We start from the raw sequence: 22,390 nt of genomic DNA on the forward strand, positions 1-22,390 counted from the left end.
AAAGTTGAGATACTATTGGTGAGACGGAGGGAGTATTAACAGCCAACCCGCTGCAACGCACGGGCATTTTTACTAGTGATTTCAAAAACTTGAAAAGCTCTAGCACATGATTTTATCCCTGCTTCCCTCTGCGAAGGGCCATTCTTTTACTTTATGTTGAGTTAGTTTACCTACTTCTTTCTGTCTTAGAAGCAAACACTTGTGTCAACTGTGTGCATTGATTCCTACGTACTTGCTTATTCGCATTCATCATATTACTTTGTGTTGACAATTATCCATGAGATAAACATGTTGAAGTTGAAAGCAACCGCTGAAACTTATATCTTCCTTTCTGTTGCTTCAAAACTTTCTACTAAGAATCTATTGCTTTATGAGTTAACTCCTATGCAAGTCTTATCGATGCTTGTCTTGAAAGTACTATTCATGAAAAGTCTTTGCTATATGATTTAGTTGTTTATTCATTGTCTTTACCATTGCTTCGAATCACTTCATTCATCTCATATGCTTTACAATAGTATTGATCAAGATTATGATAGCATGTCACTTCAGAAATTATCCTTGTTATCATTTACCTACTCGAGGGCGAGTAGGAACTAAGCTTGGGGATGCTTGATACGTCTCAAACGTATCTATAATTTCTTATGTTCCATGCTACTTTTATGATGATACTCACATGTTTTATACACACTTTATGTCATTATTATGCATTTTCCGGCACTAACCTATGGACAAGATGCCGAAGAGCCAGTTGCTGTTTTCTGCTATTTTTGGTTTCAGAAATCCTACAAAGGAAATATTCTCGGAATTGGACGAAATCAACGCCCAGGGTCTTATTTTTCCACGAAGCTTCGAGAAGACCGAAGAGGATACGAGGTGGGGCGACGAGGCGCCCAGACCACAGGGTCGCGCGGCCTGGGTGGGGCCCGCGCCGCCCTATGGTGTGGGGCCCTCGTGCCTCCACCGACGCTGCCCTTCCTCCTACTTATAGCCTTCGTCGCGAAAACCCCTGTACCGAGAGCCACGATACGAAAAACCTTCCAGAGACACCGCCGCCGCCAATCCCATCTCGGGGGATTCAGGAGATCGCCTCCGGCACCCTGCCGGAGAGGGGAATCATCTCCCGGAGGACTCTACATCACCATGATCGCCTCCGGATTGATGTGTGAGTAGTTCACCCCTGGACTATGGGTCCATAGCAGTAGCTAGATGGTTGTCTTCTCCTCATTGTGCTATCATGTTAGATCTTGTGAGCTGCCTATCATGATCAAGATCATCTATTTGTAATGCTATATGTTGTGTTTGTTGGGATCCGATGAATATGGAATACTATGTCAAGTTGATTATCAATCTATCATATATGTGTTGTTTATGATCTTGCATGCTCTCCGTTGCTAGTAGAGGCTCTGGCCAAGTTGATACTTGTGACTCCAAGAGGGAGTATTTATGCTCGATAGTGGGTTCATGCCTCCATTAAATCTGGGACGATGTGAAAGTTCTAAGGTTTTGGATGTGCTGTTGCCACTAGGGATAAAACATCAATGCTTTGTCTAAGGATATTTGTGTTGATTACATTACGCACCATACTTAATGCAATTGTCTGTTGTTTGCAACTTAATACTGGAAGGGGTGCGGATGCTAACCCGAAGGTGGACTTTTTAGGCATAGATGCATGCTGGAGAGCGGTCTATGTACTTTGTCGTAATGCCCGATTAAATCTCACTCTACTCATCATGATATGTATGTGCATTGTTATGCCCTCTTTATTTGTCAATTGCCCAACTGTAATTTGTTCACCCAACATGCTATTTCTTATTGGAGAGACACCACTAGTGAACTGTGGACCCCGGTCCATTCTTTTACATCTGAATACAATCTACTGCAAACATTGTTCTTTACTGTTCTTCGCAAACAAACATCATTTTCCACACCATACATTTAATCCTTTTTTACAGCAAGCCGGTGAGATTGACAACCTCACTGTTAAGTTGGGGCAAAGTATTTGGATTGTGTTGTGCAGGTTCCACGTTGGCGCCGGAATCCCTGGTGTTGCGCCGCACTACACTCCGTCACCAACAACCTTCACGTGCTCCTCTACTCCTACTGGTTCGATAAATCTTGGTTTCTTACTGAGGGTAACTTTCTGCTGTACGCATCACACCTTCCACTTGGGGTTCCCAACGGGCGTGTGCTTTACGCGTCAACATAATCCAAATCTAGTATCAACCTTACTATCAAAGACTTTACTTGGCACAACAATGCAATAAAATAAAGATAAGGAGAGGTTGCTACAGTAGTAACAACTTCCAAGACTCAAATATAAAACAAAAGTGCAGAAGTAAAATAATGGGTTATCTCCCATAAGCGCTTTTCTTTAACGCCTTTCAGCTAGGCGCAGAAAGTGTGAATCAAGTATTATCAAGAGATGAAGCATTAACATCATAATTTGTTCTAATAATAGAATCATAAGGTAACTTCATTCTCTTCCTAGGGAAGTGTTCCATACCTTTCTTAAGAGGAAATTGATACTTAATATTCCCTTCCTTCATATCAATAATAGCACCAACATTTCGAAGAAAAGGTCTTCCCAAAATAATGGGACAAGATGCATTGCATTCAGTATCCAAGACAACAAAATCAATGGGGACAAGGTTATTGTTAGCCGTAATGCGAACATTATCAATCCTCCCCAAAGGTTTCTTGATAGAACTATCAGCAAGATTAACATCCAAATAACAATTTTTCAATGGTGGCAAATCAAGCATATCATAGAATTTCTTAGGCATAACAGAAATACTTGCACCAAGATCACTGATACGTGTACAGCACGCGTCCGTTGGGAACCCCAAGAGGAAGGTGTGATGCGTACAGCGGCAAGTTTTCCCTCAGTAAAAAACCAAGGTTTATCGAACCAGTAGGAGCCAAGAAGCACGTTGAAGGTTGATGGCGGCGAGATGTAGTGCGGCGCAACACCAGGGATTCCGGCGCCAACGTGGAACCTGCACAACACAACCAAAGTACTTTACCCCAACGAAACAGTGAGGTTGTCAATCTCACCGGCTTGCTGTAACAAAGGATTAGATGTATAGTGTGGATGATGATTGTTTGCAGAAAACAGTAGAATATGTATTGCAGTAGATTGTATGCGATTAAAAGAATGAACCGGGGTCCATAGTTCACTAGTGGTGTCTCTCCCATAAGAATAAGCATGTTGGGTGAACAAATTACAGTTGGGCAATTGACAAATAGAGAGGGCATGACAATGCACATACATGATATGATGAGTATTGTGAGATTTAATTGGGCATTACGACAAAGTACATAGACCGCTATCCAGCATGCATCTATGCCTAAAAATTCCACCTTCAGGTTATCATCCGAACCCCTTCCAGTATTAAGTTGCAAGCAACAGACAATTGCATTAAGTATGGTGAGTAATGTAATCAATAACTACATCCTCGGACATAGCATCAATGTTTTATCCCTAGTGGCAACAGCACATCCACAACCTTAGAACTTTCTCACACTTGTCCTGCATTTAATGGAGGCATGAACCCACTATCGAGCATAAATACTCCCTCTTGGAGTTAAGAGTAAAAACTTGGCCAGAGCCTCTACTAATAACGGAGAGCATGCAAGATCATAAACAACACATAGGTAATAGATTGATAATCAACATAACATAGTATTCTCTATCCATCGGATCCCAACAAACACAACATATAGCATTACAGATAGATGATCTTGATCATGTTAGGCAGCTCACAAGATCCAACAATGAAGCACAATTAGGAGAAGACGACCATCTAGCTACTGCCATGGACCCATAGTCCAGGGGTGAACTACTCACTCATCACTCCGGAGGCGACCATGGCGGTGAAGAGTCCTCCGGGAGATGATTCCCCTCTCCGGCAGGGTGCCGGAGGTGATCTCCTGAATCCCCCGAGATGGGATTGGCGACGGCGGCGTCTCTGGAAGGTTTTCCGTATCGTGGCTCTCGGTACTGGGGGTTTCGCGATGAAGGCTATAAGTAGGCGGAGGAGATAGGTCAGGGGGCCACACGAGGGCCCCACACGCTAGGCCGACGCGGCCAGGGCTTGGGCCGCGCCGCCCTGCTGTGTGGCCACCTCGTGGCCCCACTTCGTATCATCTTCGGTCTTCTGGAAGCTTCGTGTGAAAATAGGCCCCTGGGCGTTGATTTCGTCCAATTCCGAGAATATTTCCTTACTAGGATTTCTGAAACCAAAAACAGCAGAAAACAACAACTGGCTCTTCGGCATCTCGTTAATAGGTTAGTGCCGGAAAATGCATAAATATGACATAAAGTATGCATAAAACATGTAGATATCATCAATAATGTGGCATGGAACATAAGAAATTATCGATACGTCGGAGACGTATCAGCATCCCCAAGCTTAGTTTCTGCTCGTCCCGAGCAGGTAAACGATAACAAAGATAATTTCTGGAGTGACATGCCATCATAACCTTGATCATACTATTGTAAGCATATGTAATGAATGCAGTGATCAAAACAATGGTAATGCAATGAGTAAACAAATGAATCATATAGCAAAGACTTTTCATGAATAGTACTTCAAGACAAGCACCAATAAGTCTTGCATAAGAGTTAACTCATAAAGCAATAATTCAAAGTAAAGGTATTGAAGCAACACAAAGGAAGATTAAGTTTCAGAGGTTGCTTTCAACTTGTAACATGTATATCTCATGGATAGTTTTCAATGTAAAGTAATATAACAAGTACAATATGCAAATATGTAGGAATCAATGCACAGTTCACACAAGTGTTTGCTTCTTGAGGTGGAGAGAAATAGGTGAACTGACTCAACATAAAAGTAAAAGAAAGGCCCTTCGCAGAGGGAAGCATTGATTGCTATGTTTGTGCTAGAGCTTTGATTTTGAAAACATATAGAGAGCAATAAAGTAAAATTTTGAGAGGTGTTTGTTGTTGTCAACGAATGGTAGTGGGCACTCTAACCCCCATGCCAGACAAACCTTCAAAGAGCGGCTCCCATTTTATTTTATTTTTGTGTGGCACTCCTTCCAACCTTTCTTTCACAAACCATGGCTAACCGAATCCTCGGGTGCCTGCCAACAATCTCATACCATGAAGGAGTGCCTTTTTATTTTAGTTTTATTATGATGACACTCCTCCCCACCTTTGCTTTCTCAAGCCATGGCTAACCGAATCCTTCGGGTGCCGTCCAACAATCACATACCATGGAGGAGTGTCTATTTTTTTGTTAATTAATTTGGGACTGGGAATCCCATTGCCAGCTCTTTTTGCAAAATTATTGGATAAGCGGATGAAGCCACTAGTCCATTGGTGAAAGTTGCCCAACAAGATTGAAAGATAAACACCACATACTTCCTCATGAGCTATAAAACATTGACACAAATCAGAGGTGATAAATTTTGAATTGTTTATAGGTAGCACTCAAGCAATTTACTTTGGAATGGCGGAGAAATACCATGTAGTAGGTAGGTATGGTGGACACAGATGGCATAGTGGTTGGCTCAAGGATTTGGATGCATGAGAAGTATTCCCTCTCGATACAAGGCTTAGGCTAGCAAGGTTATTTGAAACAAACACAAGGATGAAGCGGTGTAGCAAAACTCACATAAAAGACATATTGTAAACATTATAAGACTCTACACCATCTTTCTTGTTGTTCAACCCAATACTAGAAATTATCTAGACCTTAGAGAGTCCAATTATGCAAACCAAATTTTAGCAAGCTCTATGTATTTCTTCATTAATAGGTGCAAAGTATATGATGCAAGAGCTTAAACATGAGCACAACAATTGCCAAGTATCACATTATTCAAGACATTATAGCAATTACTACATGTAGCATTTCCCGATTCCAACCATATAACAATTTAACGAAGAAGATTCAACCTTCTCCATGAATATTATGAGTAAAGCCTAAGAACATACTTGTCCATATGCAACATCAGAGCGTGTCTCTCTCCCACACAATGAATGCTAGGATCCAACTTTATTCAAACAAAACAAAAACAAAAACAAACCGACGCTCCAAGCAAAGTGCATAAGATGTGATGGAATAAAAATATAGTTTCACTAGAGGAACCTGATAATGTTGTCGATGAAGAAGGGGATGCCTTGGGCATCCCCAAGCTTAGACGCTTGAGTCTTCTTGATATATGCAGGGGTGAACCACCGGGGCATCCCCAAGCTTAGAGCTTTCGCTCTCCTTGATCATATTGTATCATCCTCCTCTCTTGATCCTTGAAAACTTCCTCCACACCAAACTCAAAACAACTCATTAGAGGGTTAGTGCACAATTAAAATTCACATGTTCAGAGGTGACATAATCATTCTTAAAACTTCTGGACATTGCACAAAGCTACTGAAAGTTAATGGAATCGAAAAATCCATCAAGCATAGCAAAACAGACAATGCGAAATAAAAGGCAGAATCTGTCAAAACAGAACAGTTCGTAAAGATGAATTTCTAAGAGGCACCAGACTTGCTCAAATGAAAATGCTCAAATTGAATGAAAGTTGCGTACATATATGAGGATCACTCACGTAAATTGGCATAATTGTCTGAGTTACCTAAAGAGAATTAGGCCCAGATTTGTGACAGCAAAGAAATCTGTTTCTGCGCAGTAATCCAAATCTAGTATGAACCTTACTATCAACGACTTTACTTGGCACAACAATGCACAAAACTAAGATAAGGAGAGGTTGCTACAGTAGTAAAAACTTCCAAGACTCAAATATAAAATAAAAGTGCAGTAGTAAAATCATGGGTTGTCTCCCATAAGCGCTTTTCTTTAACGCCTTACAGCTAGGCGCAGAAAGTGTGTATCAAGTATTATCAAGAGACGAAGTGTCAACATCATAACTTGTTCTAATAATAGAATCAAAAGGTAAATTCATTCTCTTTCTAGGGAAGTGTTCCATACCTTTCTTGAGAGGAAATTGATATTTAATATTACCTTCCTTCATATCAATGATAGCACCAACAGTTCGAAGAAAAGGTCTTCCCAATATAATGGGACAAGATGCATTGCATTCAATATCCAAGACAACAAAATCAATGGCGACAAGGTTATTGTTAACGGTAATGCGAACATTATCAACTCTTCCCAAAGGTCTTTTTGTAGAGTTATCAGTAAGATTAACATCGAAATAACAATTTTGCAATGGTGGCAAGTCAAGCATATTATAGATTTTCTTAGGCATAACGGAAATACTTGCACCAAGATCACATAAAGCATTACAATCAAAGTCATTGACCTTCATCTTAATGATGGGCTCCCAACCATCCTCTAGCTTCCTAGGAATAGAAGTTTCGCGATTTAATTTCTCTTCTCTAGCTTTTATGAGAGCATTTGTAATATGTTTCGTGAAAGCCAAATTTATAGCACTAGCATTAGGACTTTTTGCAAGTTTTTGTAAGAACTTTATAACTTCAGAGATATGGCAATCATCAAAATCCAAACCATTATAATCTAAAGCAATGGGATCATTGTCCCCAATGTTGGAAAAAATTTCAGCAGTTTTATCACAGGCAGTTTAATGATTTTAGCAGTTTCAGGCAGTTTTTCACGCTTTGCATTAGAAGTGGAAACATTGCCAACACCAATTATTTTACCATTAATAGTAGGAGGTGCAACAACATGTGGAGCATTAGCATTACTAGTGGTGGTAATAGTCCAAACTTTAGCTATATTGTTATCTTTTTCATTTTCTTCTTTCTCCCACCTAGCACGCAATTCGGCCATCAATCTTATATTCTCATTAATTCTAACTTGGATGGAATTTTCTGTAGTAACAATTTAATTATTATGATTGTCATTAGGCATAACTTTCGATTTCAAAAGATCAACATCAGCAGCAAGACTATCGACTTTAGAAGCAAGTATATCGATTTTCCCAAGCTTTTCTTCAACAGATTTGTTAAAAGCAGTTTGTGTACTAATAAATTCCTTAAGCATAGCTTCAAGTCCAGGGGGTGTGTTCCTATTATTGTTGTAAGAATTCCCATAAGAATTACCATAGCCGTTGCCATTATTATAAGGATATGGCCTATAGTTGTTACTAGAATTGTTCCGGTAAGCATTGTTGTTGAAGTTGTTATTTTTAATGAAGTTTACATCAACATGTTCTTCTTGGGCAACCAATGAAGCTAACGGAACATTATTAGGATCAATATTTGTCCTATCATTCACAAGCATAGACATAATAGCATCAATCTTATCACTCAAGGAAGAGGTTTCTTCAACAGAATTTACCTTCTTACCTTGTGGAGCTCTTTCCGTGTGCCATTGATACGTCTCCGACGTATCGATAATTTCTTATGTTCCATGCCACATTATTGATGATATCTACATGTTATATGCACATTTTATGTCATATTCGTGCATTTTCTGGAACTAACCTATTAACAAGATGCCGAAGTGCCAGTTCCTGTTTTCTGCTGTTTTTGGTTTCAGAAATCCTAGTAACGAAATATTCTCGGAATTGGACGAAATCAACGCCCAGGTTCCTATTTTGCCTGGAAGCATCCAGAACACCCGAGAACCGCCAGAGGAGGGGCACAGGCCCACCAAACCCTAGGCCGGCGCGGCCAAGGGGGGGCCCGCGCCCCCCTATAGTGTCGTCGCCCCGTTGACCTTCTGACGCCGCCTCTTCGCCTATATAAAGCCCCTCGACCTAAAACCTCGACACGAAAAAGCCACGGTACGAGAAACCTTCCAGAGCCGCCGCCATCGCGAAGCCAAGATCTGGGGGACAGGAGTCTCTGTTCCGGCACGCCGCCGGGACGGGGAAGTGCCCCCGGAAGGCTTCTCCATCGACACCACCGCCATCTTCATCACCGCTGCTGTCTCCCATGAGGAGGGAGTAGTTCTCCATCGAGGCTCGGGGCTGTACCGGTAGCTATGTGGTTCATCTCTCTCCCATGTACTTCAATACAATAATCTCATGAGCTGCCTTACATGATTGAGATTCATATGATGATGCTTGTAATCTAGATGTCGTTATGCTAGTCAAGTGAATTTTACTTATGTGATCTCCGGAGACTCCTTGTCCCACGTGTGTAAAGGTGACAGTGTGTGCACCGTGTGGGTCTCTTAGGCTATATTTCACAGAATACTTATTCACTGTTATGAATGGCATAGTGAAGTGCTTATTTATATCTCTTTATGATTGCAATGTGTTTTGTATCACAATTTATCTATGTGCTACTCTAGTGATGTTATTAAAGTAGTTTTATTCCTCCTGCACGGTGTAATGGTGACAGTGTGTGCATCCGTGTTAGTACTTGGCGTAGGCTATGATTATGATCTCTTGTAGATTATGAAGTTAACTATTGCTATGATGGTATTGATGTGATCTATTCCTCCTACATAGTGTGAAGGTGACAGTGTGCATGCTATGCTAGTACTTGGTTTAGTCGTGTTGATCTTTCATGCACTCTAAGGTTATTTAAATATGAACATTGAATTGTGGAGCTTGTTAACTCCGGTATTGAGGGTTCGTGTAATCCTACGCAATGGTGTTCATCATCCAACAAAAGAGTGTAGAGTATGCATTTATCTATTCTGTTATGTGATCAATGTTGAGAGTGTCCACTAGTGAAAGTATGATCCCTAGGCCTTGTTCCTAAATACTGCTATCGCTGCTTGTTTCTTGTTTCTGCGTTACTATCGCTTGTTTATTGTCTGGGCAAAGCACTTTTCTGGTGCCGTTGCTACTGCTCATACTTATTCATACCACCTGTATTTCACTATCTCTTCGCCGAACTAGTGCACCTATTAGGTGTGTTGGGGACACAAGAGACTTCTTGCTTTGTGGTTGCAGGGTTGCATGAGAGGGATATCTTTGACCTCTTCCTCCCTGAGTTCGATAAACCTTGGGTGATCCACTTAAGGGAAACTTGCTGCTGTTCTACAAACCTCTGCTCTTGGAGGCCCAACACTGTCTACAGGAAAAGGAGGGGGCGTAGACATCAAGCTATTTTCTGGCGCCGTTGCCGGGGAGGAAAAGTAAAAGGCACTCATACTTCGGTTCCAGGTAACAGTACTTTTCTGGCGCCATTGTATTTGTGCTCGAAGCTATTTCCTTTAGATCCTGCAATTGCATCTTTTTGTTTCTTGTTTACACTAGTAAGGCATAATGGACAACAATGAGCTTCTTATTCTATTTCCTGATTTAAGACATGGATGGTTTGATCCGAAAATTAAAAAACCCATGGAACATATTAGTATGAACACTTTGAACACCATTGTTGCTAATGATATGGAAAATTCTAAGCTTGGGGAAGCTGGCTTTGATGAGCATGATCTTTTTAGTCCCCCGGGCATTGAGGAGAAAATTTACTTTGATGATACTTTACCTCCTATTTATGATGATTATAATGATAGTAGTCTTTTGGTACCGCCTACCATGGAGAGTAAATTTGATTATGATTACAATATGCCTCCTATATTTGATAGCTACTTTGTTGAATTTGCTCCCACTACAACTAATAAAATTGATTATGCTTATGTGGAGAGTAATAATTTTATGCATGAGACTCATGATAAGAATGCTTTATGTGATAGTTATATTGTTGAGTTTGCTCATGATGCTACTGAAAGTTATTATGAGAGAGGAAAATATGGTTGTAGAAATTTTCATGTTACTAAAACACCTCTCTATGTGCTGAAATTTTTGAAGCTATACTTGTTTTATCTTCCTATGCTTGTCACTTTGCTATTCATGAACTTGTTTATTTACAAGATTCCTTTTCATAGGAAGTGGGTTAGACTTAAATTTGTTTTGAATTTGCCTCTTGATGCTCTCTTTTGCTTCAAATACTATTTCTTGCGAGTGCATCATTAAAACTGCTGAGCCCATCTTAATGGCTATAAAGAAAGAACTTCTTGGGAGATAACCCATGTGTTATTTTGCTACAGTACTTTGTTTTATATTTGTGTATTGGAAGTTGTTTACTACTGTAGCAACCTCTCCTTATCTTAGTTTTGTGTTTTGTTGTGCCAAGTAAAGTTGTTGATAGCAAGGTTGATACTAGATTTGGATTACTGCACAGAAACAGATTTCTTTGCTGTCACGAATCTGGGCAAAATTCTCTGTAGGTAACTCAGAAAATTATGCCAATTTACGTGAGTGATCCTCAGATATGTACGCAACTTTCATTCAATTTGAGCATTTTCATTTGAGCAAGTCTGGTGCCTCAATAAAATTCGTTTTTACGGACTGTTCTATTTTGACAGATTCTGCCTTTTATTTCGCATTGTCTCTTTTGCTATGTGGGATGGATTTCTTTGTTCCATTAACTTCCAGTAGCTTTGGGCAATGTCCAGAAGTGTTAAGAATGATTGTGTCACCTCTGAACATGTGAATTTTGATTATGCACTAACCCTCTAATGAGTTGTTTCGAGTTTGGTGTGGAGGAAGTTTTCAAGGGTCAAGAGAGGAGGATGATATACTACGATCAAGAAGAGTGAAAAGTCTAAGCTTGGGGATGCCCCGGTGGTTCACCCCTGCATATTTCAAGAAGACTCAAGCATCTAAGCTTGGGGATACCCAAGGCATCCCCTTCTTCATCGACAAATTATCAGGTTCCTTCTCTTGAAACTATATTTTTATTCCATCACATCTTATGTACTTTATTTGGAGCGTCTGTGTGCTTTTGTTTTCATTTTTGTTTGGTTTGAATAAATTCATGCTTGTGTGGGAGAGAGACATGCTCCGCTGGTTCGTATGAACACATGTGTTCTTAGCTTTTAATGTTCATGGCGAAGGTTGAATCTTCTTCGTTAAATTGTTATATGGTTGGAAACGGAAAATGATACATGTAGTAATTGCTAAAATGTCTTGGATAATGTGATACTTGGCAATTGTTGTGCTCATGTTTAAGCTCTTGCATCATATACTTTGCACCTATTAATGAAGAAATACATAGAGCTTGCTAAAATTTGGTTTGCATAATTGGTCTCTCTAAGGTCTAGATAATTTCTAGTAAAGAGTTTGAACAACAAGGAAGACGGTGTAGAGTCTTATAATGTTTACAATATGTCTTTTATGTAAGTTTTGCTGCACCGCTTCATACTTGGGTTTGTTTCAAATAACCTTGCTAGCCTAGCCTTGTATCGAGAGGGAATACTTCTCATGCATCCAAAATCCTTGAGCCAACCACTATGCCACTTGCGTCCACCATACCTACCTACTACATGGTATTTCTCTGCCATTCCAAAGTAAATTGCTTGAGTGCTACCTTTAAACAATTCAAAATTTATTACCTCTGATTTGTGTCAATGTTTTATAGCTCATGAGGAAGTATGTGGTGTTTATCTTTCAATCTTGTTGGGCAACTTTCACCAATGGACTAGTGGCTTCATCCGCTTATCCAATAATTTTGCAAAAAGAGCCGGCAATGGGATTCCCAGTCCCAAATTAATTAACAAAAATAGACACTCCTCCATGGTATGTGATTGTTGGACGGCACCCGAAGGATTCGGTTAGCCATGGCTTGAGAAAGCAAAGGTGGGGAGGAGTGTCAACATAATAAAACTAAAATAAAAAGGCACTCCTTCATGGTATGAGATTGTTGGCAGGCACCCGAGGATTCGGTTAGCCATGGTTTGTGAAAGAAAGGTTGGAAGGAGTGCCACCCAAAAATAAAATAAAATGGGAGCCGCTCTTTGAAGGATTGTCTGGCAAGGGGGTTAGAGTGCCCACTACCATTCGTTGACAACAACAAACACCTCTCAAAATTTTACTTTTATGCTCTCTTTAAGTTTTCAAAAATCAAAGCTCTATCACAAATATAGCAATCGATGCTTTCCTCTTTGAAGGACCATTCTTTTACTTTTATTGTTGAGTCAGTTCACCTATTTCTCTCCATCTCAAGAAGCAAACACTTGTGTGAACTGTGCATTGATTCCTACATACTTGCATATTGCACTTGTTATATTACTTTACATTGACAAATATCCATGAGATATACATGTTATAAGTTGAAAGCAACCGCTGAAACTTCATCTTCCTTTGTGTTGCTTCAATACCTTTACTTTGAATTATTGCTTTATGAGTTAACTCTTATGCAAGACTTATTGATGCTTGTCTTGAAGTACTATTCATGAAAAGTCTTTGCTATATGATTCATTTGTTTACTCATGTCATTTACATTGTCTTGATCGCTGCATTCATTACATATGCTTACAATAGTATGATCAAGGTTATGATGGCATGTCACTCCAGAAATTATCTTTGTTATCGTTTACCTGCTCGGGACGAGCAGAAACTAAGCTTGGGGATGCTGATACGTCTCCGACGTATCGATAATTTCTTATGTTCCATGCCACATTATTGATGATATCTACATGTTATATGCACATTTTATGTCATATTCGTGCATTTTCTGGAACTAACCTATTAACAAGATGCCGAAGTGCCAGTTCCTGTTTTCTGCTGTTTTTGGTTTCAGAAATCCTAGTAACGAAATATTCTCGGAATTGGACGAAATCAACGCCCAGGTTCCTATTTTGCCTGGAAGCATCCAGAACACCCGAGAACCGCCAGAGGAGGGGCACAGGCCCACCAAACCCTAGGCCGGCGCGGCCAAGGGGGGGCCCGCGCCCCCCTATAGTGTCGTCGCCCCGTTGACCTTCTGACGCCGCCTCTTCGCCTATATAAAGCCCCTCGACCTAAAACCTCGACACGAAAAAGCCACGGTACGAGAAACCTTCCAGAGCCGCCGCCATCGCGAAGCCAAGATCTGGGGGACAGGAGTCTCTGTTCCGGCACGCCGCCGGGACGGGGAAGTGCCCCCGGAAGGCTTCTCCATCGACACCACCGCCATCTTCATCACCGCTGCTGTCTCCCATGAGGAGGGAGTAGTTCTCCATCGAGGCTCGGGGCTGTACCGGTAGCTATGTGGTTCATCTCTCTCCCATGTACTTCAATACAATAATCTCATGAGCTGCCTTACATGATTGAGATTCATATGATGATGCTTGTAATCTAGATGTCGTTATGCTAGTCAAGTGAATTTTACTTATGTGATCTCCGGAGACTCCTTGTCCCACGTGTGTAAAGGTGACAGTGTGTGCACCGTGTGGGTCTCTTAGGCTATATTTCACAGAATACTTATTCACTGTTATGAATGGCATAGTGAAGTGCTTATTTATATCTCTTTATGATTGCAATGTGTTTTGTATCACAATTTATCTATGTGCTACTCTAGTGATGTTATTAAAGTAGTTTTATTCCTCCTGCACGGTGTAATGGTGACAGTGTGTGCATCCGTGTTAGTACTTGGCGTAGGCTATGATTATGATCTCTTGTAGATTATGAAGTTAACTATTGCTATGATGGTATTGATGTGATCTATTCCTCCTACATAGTGTGAAGGTGACAGTGTGCATGCTATGCTAGTACTTGGTTTAGTCGTGTTGATCTTTCATGCACTCTAAGGTTATTTAAATATGAACATTGAATTGTGGAGCTTGTTAACTCCGGCATTCAGGGTTCGTGTAATCCTATGCAATGGTGTTCATCATCCAACAAAAGAGTGTAGAGTATGCATTTATCTATTCTGTTATGTGATCAATGTTGAGAGTGTCCACTAGTGAAAGTATGATCCCTAGGCCTTGTTCCTAAATACTGCTATCGCTGCTTGTTTACTGTTTTACTGCGTTACTACGCTCGTTTCTTGTCTGGGCAAAGCACTTTTTCTCGGTGCCGTTACTCTGCTCATACTTATTCATACCACCTGTATTTCACTATCTCTTCGCCGAACTAGTGCACCTATTAGGTGTGTTGGGGACACAAGAGACTTCTTGCTTTGTGGTTGCAGGGTTGCATGAGAGGGATATCTTTGACCTCTTCCTCCCTGAGTTCGATAAACCTTGGGTGATCCACTTAAGGGAAACTTGCTGCTATTCTACAAACCTCTGCTCTTGGAGGCCCAACACTGTCTACAGGAAAAGGAGGGGGCGTAGACATCAGCCATTCAGAGTAATTAATCATCATATTATCAAGAAGCTTTGTTGCTTCGCCAAGAGTGATGGACATAAAGGTACCTCCAGCAGCTGAATCCAATAGGTTCCGCGAAGAAAAATTCAGTCCTGCATAAAAGGTTTGGATGATCATCCAAGTAGTCAGTCCATGGGTTGGGCAATTTTTAACCAAAGATTTCATTCTTTCCCAAGCTTGTGCAACATGCTCATTATCCAATTGTTTAAAATTCATTATGCTACTCCTTAAAGATATAATTTTAGCAGGGGATAATATCTACCAATAAAAGCATCCTTGCATTTACTCCATGAATCAATACTATTCTTAGGCAGAGATAGCAACCAATCTTTAGCTCTTCCTCTTAATGAGAAAGGAAACAATTTTAATTTTATAATGTCACCATCTACATCCTTATACTTTTGCATTTCACATAATTCAACAAAATTATTAAGATGGGCAGCAGCATCATCAGAACTAACACCAGAAAATTGCTCTCTCATAACAAGATTCAGTAAAGCAGGTTTAATTTCAAACAATTCTGCTGTAGTAGCAGGTGGAGCAATAGGTGTGCATAAGAAATCATTATTATTTGTGGTTGTGAAGTCACACAACTTAGTATTTTCAGGAGTACCCATTTTAGCAACAATAAATAAAGCAAACTAGATAAAATAAATGCAAGTAACTAATTTTTTTGTGTTTTTGATATGGCAAACAAGATAGCAAGTAAAGTAAAACTAGCAACTAATTTTTTTGTATTTTGATTTAGTGCAGCAAACAAAGTAGTAAATAAAAGAAAGCAAGACAAAAACAAAGTAAAGAGATTGGAATGTGGAGACTCCCCTTGCAGCGTGTCTTGATCTCCCCGGCAACGGCGCATGAAAAAGAGCTTGATACGCGTACAGCACGCGTCCGTTGGGAACCCCAAGAGGAAGGTGTGATGCGTACAGCGGCAAGTTTTCCCTCAGTAAGAAACCAAGGTTTATCGAACCAGTAGGAGCCAAGAAGCACGTTGAAGGTTGATGGCGGCGAGATGTAGTGCGGCGCAACACCAGGGATTCCGGCGCCAACATGGAACCTGCACAACACAACCAAAGTACTTTGCCCCAACGAAACAGTGAGGTTGTCAATCTCACCGGCTTGCTGTAACAAAGGATTAGATGTATAGTGTGGATGATGATTGTTTGCAGAAAACAGTAGAATAAGTATTGCAGTAGATTGTATGCGATTAAAAGAATGGACCGGGGTCCACAGTTCACTAGTGGTGTCTCTCCCATAAGAATAAGCATGTTTGGTGAACAAATTACAGTTGGGCAATTGACAAATAGAGAGGGCATGACAATGCACATACATGATATGATGAGTATTGTGAGATTTAATTGGGCATTACGACAAAATACATAGACCGCTATCCAGCATGCATCTATGCCTAAAAAGTCCACCTTCAGGTTATCATCCGAACCCCTTCCAGTATTAAGTTGCAAGCAACAGACAATTGCATTAAGTATGGTGCGTAATGTAATCAATAACTACATCCTCGGACATAGCATCAATGTTTTATCCCTAGTGGCAACAGCACATCCACAACCTTAGAACTTTCTATCACTGTCCCAGATTTAATGGAGGCATGAACCCACTATCGAGCATAAATACTCCCTCTTGGAGTTAAGAGTAAAAACTTGGCCAGAGCCTCTACTAATAACGGAGAGCATGCAAGATCATAAACAACACATAGGTAATAGATTGATAATCAACATAACACAGTATTCTCTATCCATCGGATCCCAACAAACACAACATATAGCATTACAGATAGATGATCTTGATCATGTTAGGCAGCTCACAAGATCCAACAATGAAGCACAATTAGGAGAAGACGATCATCTAGCTACTGCTATGGACCCATAGTCCAGGGGTGAACTACTCACTCATCACTCCGGAGGCGACCATGGCGGTGAAGAGTCCTCCGGGAGATGATTCCCCTCTCCGGCAGGGTGCCGGAGGCGATCTCCTGAATCCCCCGAGATGGGATTGGCGGCGGCGGCATCTCTGGAAGGTTTTCCGTATCGTGGCTCTCGGTACTGGGGGTTTCGCGACGAAGGCTATAAGTAGGCGGAGGAGATAGGTCAGGGGGCCACACGAGGGCCCCACACGCTAGGCCGGCGCGGCCAGGGCTTGGGCCGTGCCGCCCTACTGTGTGGCCACCTCGTGGCCCCACTTCGTATCATCTTCGTTCTTCTAGAAGCTTCGTGTGAAAATAGGCCCCTGGGCGTTGATTTCGTCCAATTCCGAGAATATTTCCTTACTAGGATTTCTGAAACCAAAAACAGCAGAAAACAACAACTGGCTCTTCGGCATCTCGTTAATAGGTTAGTGACGGAAAATGCATAAATATGACATAAAGTATGCATAAAACATGTAGATATCATCAATAATGTGGCATGGAACATAAGAAATTATCGATACGTCGGAGACGTATCAATCACATAAAGCATTACAATCAAAATCATTGACCTTCATCTTAATGATGGGCTCCCAACCATCTTCCAACTTCCTAGGAATAGAAGTTTCAAGTTTTAATTTCTCTTCTCTAGCTTTAATGAGAGCATTTGTAATATGTTTTGTAAAGGCCAAATTTATAGCACTAGCATTAGGACTTCTAGCAAGTTTTTGCAAGAACTTTATAACTTCAGAGATATGATAATCATCAAAATCTAAACCATTATGATCTAAGGCAATGGGATCATTGTCCCCAATATTTTGAAAAATTTCAGCAGTTTTATCACAAGTAGTTTCAGCAGTTTTAGCAGTTTCAGGCAGTTTTGCACGCTTTGCATTAGGAGTAGAAACATTGCTAACACCAATTATTTTACCATTGATAGTAGGAGGTTTAGCAACATGTGAAGCATCAACATTACTAGGTGTGGTAATAGTCCAAACTTTAGCTACATTATTCTCTTTAGCAAATTTTTCTTCTCTTTCCCACCTAGCTTGCAATTCAGCCATCAATCTAATATTTTCATTAATTCGAACTTGGATAGCATTTGCTGTAGCAAATGAATTAATATCTTTAGTTTCATTAGGCATAGCTTTCAATTTTAAAAGATCAACATCAGCAGCAAGACTATCAACCTTAGAAGCAAGAACATCAATTTTACCAAGCTTTTCTTCAACAGATTTGTTAAAAGCAGTTTGTGTACTAATAAATTCTTTAAGCATGGCTTCAAGGCCAGGGGGTACACTCCTATTATTATTGTAAGAATTCCCATAAGAATTACCATAACCATTACCATTATTAGTAGGATATGGCCTATAGTTGTTACCAGAATTATTCCTATAAGCATTGTTGTTGAAATTTTTTTTAATGAAGTTCACATCAACATGCTCTTCTTGAGCAACCAATGAAGCTAAAGGAACATTATTAGGATCAACATTAGATCTACCAGACACAAGCAGAGACATAATAGCATCAATCGTATCATTCGAGGAGGAGGTTTCTTCAACATAATTTACCTTCTTACCTTGTGGAGTCCTTTCAGTGTGCCATTCAGAGTAGTTTATCATCATATCATCAAGAAGCTTTGTTGCAGCGCCTAAGGTGATGGACATAAAAGTACCTCCAGCAGCTGAATCCAATAGGTTCCGCGAAGAAAAATTCAGTCCTGCATAAAAGGTTTGGATGATCATCCAAGTAGTCAGTCCATGGGTAGGGCAATTCTTGACCAAAAAGATTTCATTCTTTCCCATGCTTGGGCAACATGCTCATTATCCAATTTCTTAAAATTCATTATGCTACTTCTCAAAGATATAATTTTAGCAAGAGGATAATATCTACCAATGAAAGCATCCTTACATTTAGTCCATGAATCAATACTATTCTTAGGCAAAGATAGCAACCAATCTTTAGCTCTTCCTCTTAAGGAGAAAGGAAACAATTTCAATTTTATAATGTCACCATCTACATCCTTATACTTTTGCATTTCACAAAGTTCAACAAAATTATTAAGATGGGTAGCAGCATCATCAGAACTAACACCAGAAAATTGCTCTCTCATAACAAGATTCAGTAAAGCAGGTTTAATTTCATAAAATTCGGTTGTAGTAGCAGGTGGAGCAATAGGTGTGCATAGGAAATCATTATTATTTGTGCTTGTGTAGTCACACAAGTTAGTGTTCTCAGGTGTACCCATTTTAGCAATAGTAAATAAAGCAAACTAAATAAAGTAGATGCAAGTAACTAATTTTTTTGTGTTTTAAATATAGAGAACACAAACAAGACAGTAAATAAAGTAAAGTAAATGCAAGTAACTAATTTTTTTTGTATTTTTGATATAAAGAAAGCAAACAAAGAAGAAAATAAAATAAAGTAAAGCAAGACAAAAACAAAGTAAAGAGATTGGATGTGGGAGACTCCCCTTGCAGCGTGTCTTGATCTTCCCGGCAACGGCGCCAGAAAAAGAGCTTGATAATGCGTGAAGCACACGTCCGTTGGGAACCCCAAGAGGAAGGTGTGATGCGTACAACAGAAAGTTTTCCCTCAGTAAGAAACCAAGGTTATCGAACCAGTAGGAGTCAAAGGCCACGTGAAGGTTGTTGGCGGAGGAGTGTAGTGCGGCGCAACACCAGGGATTCCGGCGCCAACGTGGAACCTGCACAACACAATCAAAATACTTTGCCCCAACTTAACAGTGAGGTTGTCAATCTCACCGGCTTGCTGTAAACAAAGGATTAAATGTATGGTGTGGAAAATGATGTTTGTTTGCGAAGAACAGTAGAGAACAATGATTGCAGTAGATTGTATTCAGATGTAAAAGAAAGGACCGGGGTCCACAGTTCACTAGTGGTGTCTCTCCAATAAGAAATAGCATGTTGGGTGAACAAATTACAGTTGGGCAATTGACAAATAGAGAGGGCATAACAACGCACATACATATCATGATGACTAATATGAGATTTACTTAGGGCATTATGACAAAGTACATAGACCGCTATCCAGCATGCATCTATGCCTAAAAAGTCCACCTTCGGGTTAGCATCCGCACCCCTTCCAGTATTAAGTTGCAAACAACAGACAATTGCATTAAGTATGGTGCGTAATGTAATCAACACAAATATCCTTAGACAAAGCATTGATGTTTTATCCCTAGTGGCAACAACACATCCACAACCTTAAAACTTTACACATCGCCTGCATTCAATGGAGGCATGAACCCACTATCGAGCATAAATACTCCCTCTTGGAGTCACAAGTATCAACTTGGCCAGAGCCTCTACTAGGAACGGAGAGCATGCAAGATCATAAACAACACATATATGATAGATTGATAATCAACTTGACATAGTATTCCATATTCATCGGATCCCAACAAACACAACATGTAGCATTAAAATAGATGATCTTGATCATGATAGGCAGCTCACAAGATCTAACATGATAGCACAAGAGGAGAAGACAACCATCTAGCTACTGCTATGGACCCATAGTCCAAGGATGAACTACTCACACATCAGTCCGGAGGCGATCATGGTGATGTAGAGTCCTCCGGGAGATGATTCCCCTCTCCGGCAGGGTGCCGGAGGTGATCTCCTGAATCCCCCGAGATGGGATTGGCGGCGGCGGTGTCTCTGGAACTTTTTCCGTATCATGGCTCTCGGTAATAGGGTTTTCGCGACGGAGAGTTTAAGTAGGCGGAAGGGCAGAGTCGGAGGGCTGACAAGGGGCCCACACCACAGGCCAGCGAGGTCCCCTCTTTGGCCGCGCCGCCCTGTGGTTTGGCCGCCTCGTGGCCCCACTTCGTATGCTCTACGGTCTTCTGGAAGCTCCGTGGAAAAATAAGACCCTGGGCGTTGATTTCGTCCAATTCCGAGAATATTTCCTTTGTAGGATTTCTGAAACCAAAAACAGCACAAACAAGAACTGGCGCTTCGACATCTTGTCAATAGGTTAGTGCCGGAAAATGCATATAAATGATGTAAAGTGTGTATAAAACATGTGAGTATTGTCATAAAACTAGCATGGAACATAAGAAATTATAGATACGTTTGAGACGTATCACTTCTCTCTGTGGAAATACTTTTGCCACAAGTCGTGTTTCGTACTTTTCTACATTCCCTTTGGACTCATGCTTTGTTTTGTAGACCCATTTGCAGCCTAATGTTTTGGCTCCTTTAAGAATGTCTTCTAAGTCCCAAACATCGTTGGAACTCATCTATTTAATCTCGTCTTCCATGGCCTCCACCCACTTCAATAAGTAAGCGATTCTCATGGCTTCTTCATATGAAGTGGGATCACCTTCCATATGAACTATTTATGTATTATAAACTTTATAATAAGTAGAAAAGGCTGATTTTGAAAATTCTTTTAGGCCTTCTAAGGGCCTCATTCTCTGGCACATTCTGTTCCTCAACTTGAGGCTCATCTTCTGGATGTGGCTGTTGCTGCTTCCTTTCATGCTCAACAAATGGTTCAGTCGGCTCCTGACGGACAGGTTCCGAATGTGCACCCATTGTTTTCACAGGTGGAGTCGCAACAGGCACTTGCACCACAACCTCAGGGATTATCGGTGAAGGTGCAGCAAGTAGTGCGAAAATGGCTCCTGAGTCATCGGATTAGGTGCATGTATCCTCTTCTCCTCAAGATCAATTTTCTGAGCTACCATGGTCCCCCTCATCATTTATTCCTCTAATAAGACCGCATGTCTTGTTTATATAAACTTTGTGTATTTGTTTGGACAATAGAAACAAAAACCTTTTGACTTTTCACGATAGCCAATGAAATGGAAGCTCACTATTTTTGGATCTAGCTTTGAAATATTTGGATTAATCACTTTGGCTTCAGCTGGGCTCCCCCACACCCTCAAGTGGTTTAGAGAAGGTACTCTTCCTGTCCACAACTCATACGGTGTTTTGGGCACTGACTTTCTTGGTACTATGTTGAGAATGTGAATGACGGTTTTTAACACCTCGATCCACAATCATATCCATAAGAGTATGGTTGCGTCTTTCAGTTACTCCATTTTGCCGAGGCTTGTCCGGCATTGAATACTGGGCCACTATCAGTCTCGTGTAAGGACCTTGCAAAAGGTCCAGGGACTTGGCCATATGGAGTGTGCCGACCGTAGTACTCCCCCCACGGTCAGATCTCACTATCTTTACTTTTATCATGCTGATTTTCAACTTCAGCTTTGAATATCTTGAATTTATCCAACACTTCCGATCTTTCTCCGATTGGATAAATATAACCATAGCCATCCACACTTTTCATAGGAAATGGTCCACAAATGTTGGTGTGAATTATTTCTAGTGTTCGTGTTCTTCGTTTTGCACCTTTTTTTGATTTGCTTTACATACTTTCCTTTAATGCAATCTATGGATTGTT

This window comes from Lolium perenne, chromosome 4, assembly GCF_019359855.2.
Source record: "Lolium perenne isolate Kyuss_39 chromosome 4, Kyuss_2.0, whole genome shotgun sequence".
NCBI classification, from domain to species: Eukaryota; Viridiplantae; Streptophyta; class Magnoliopsida; order Poales; family Poaceae; genus Lolium; species Lolium perenne.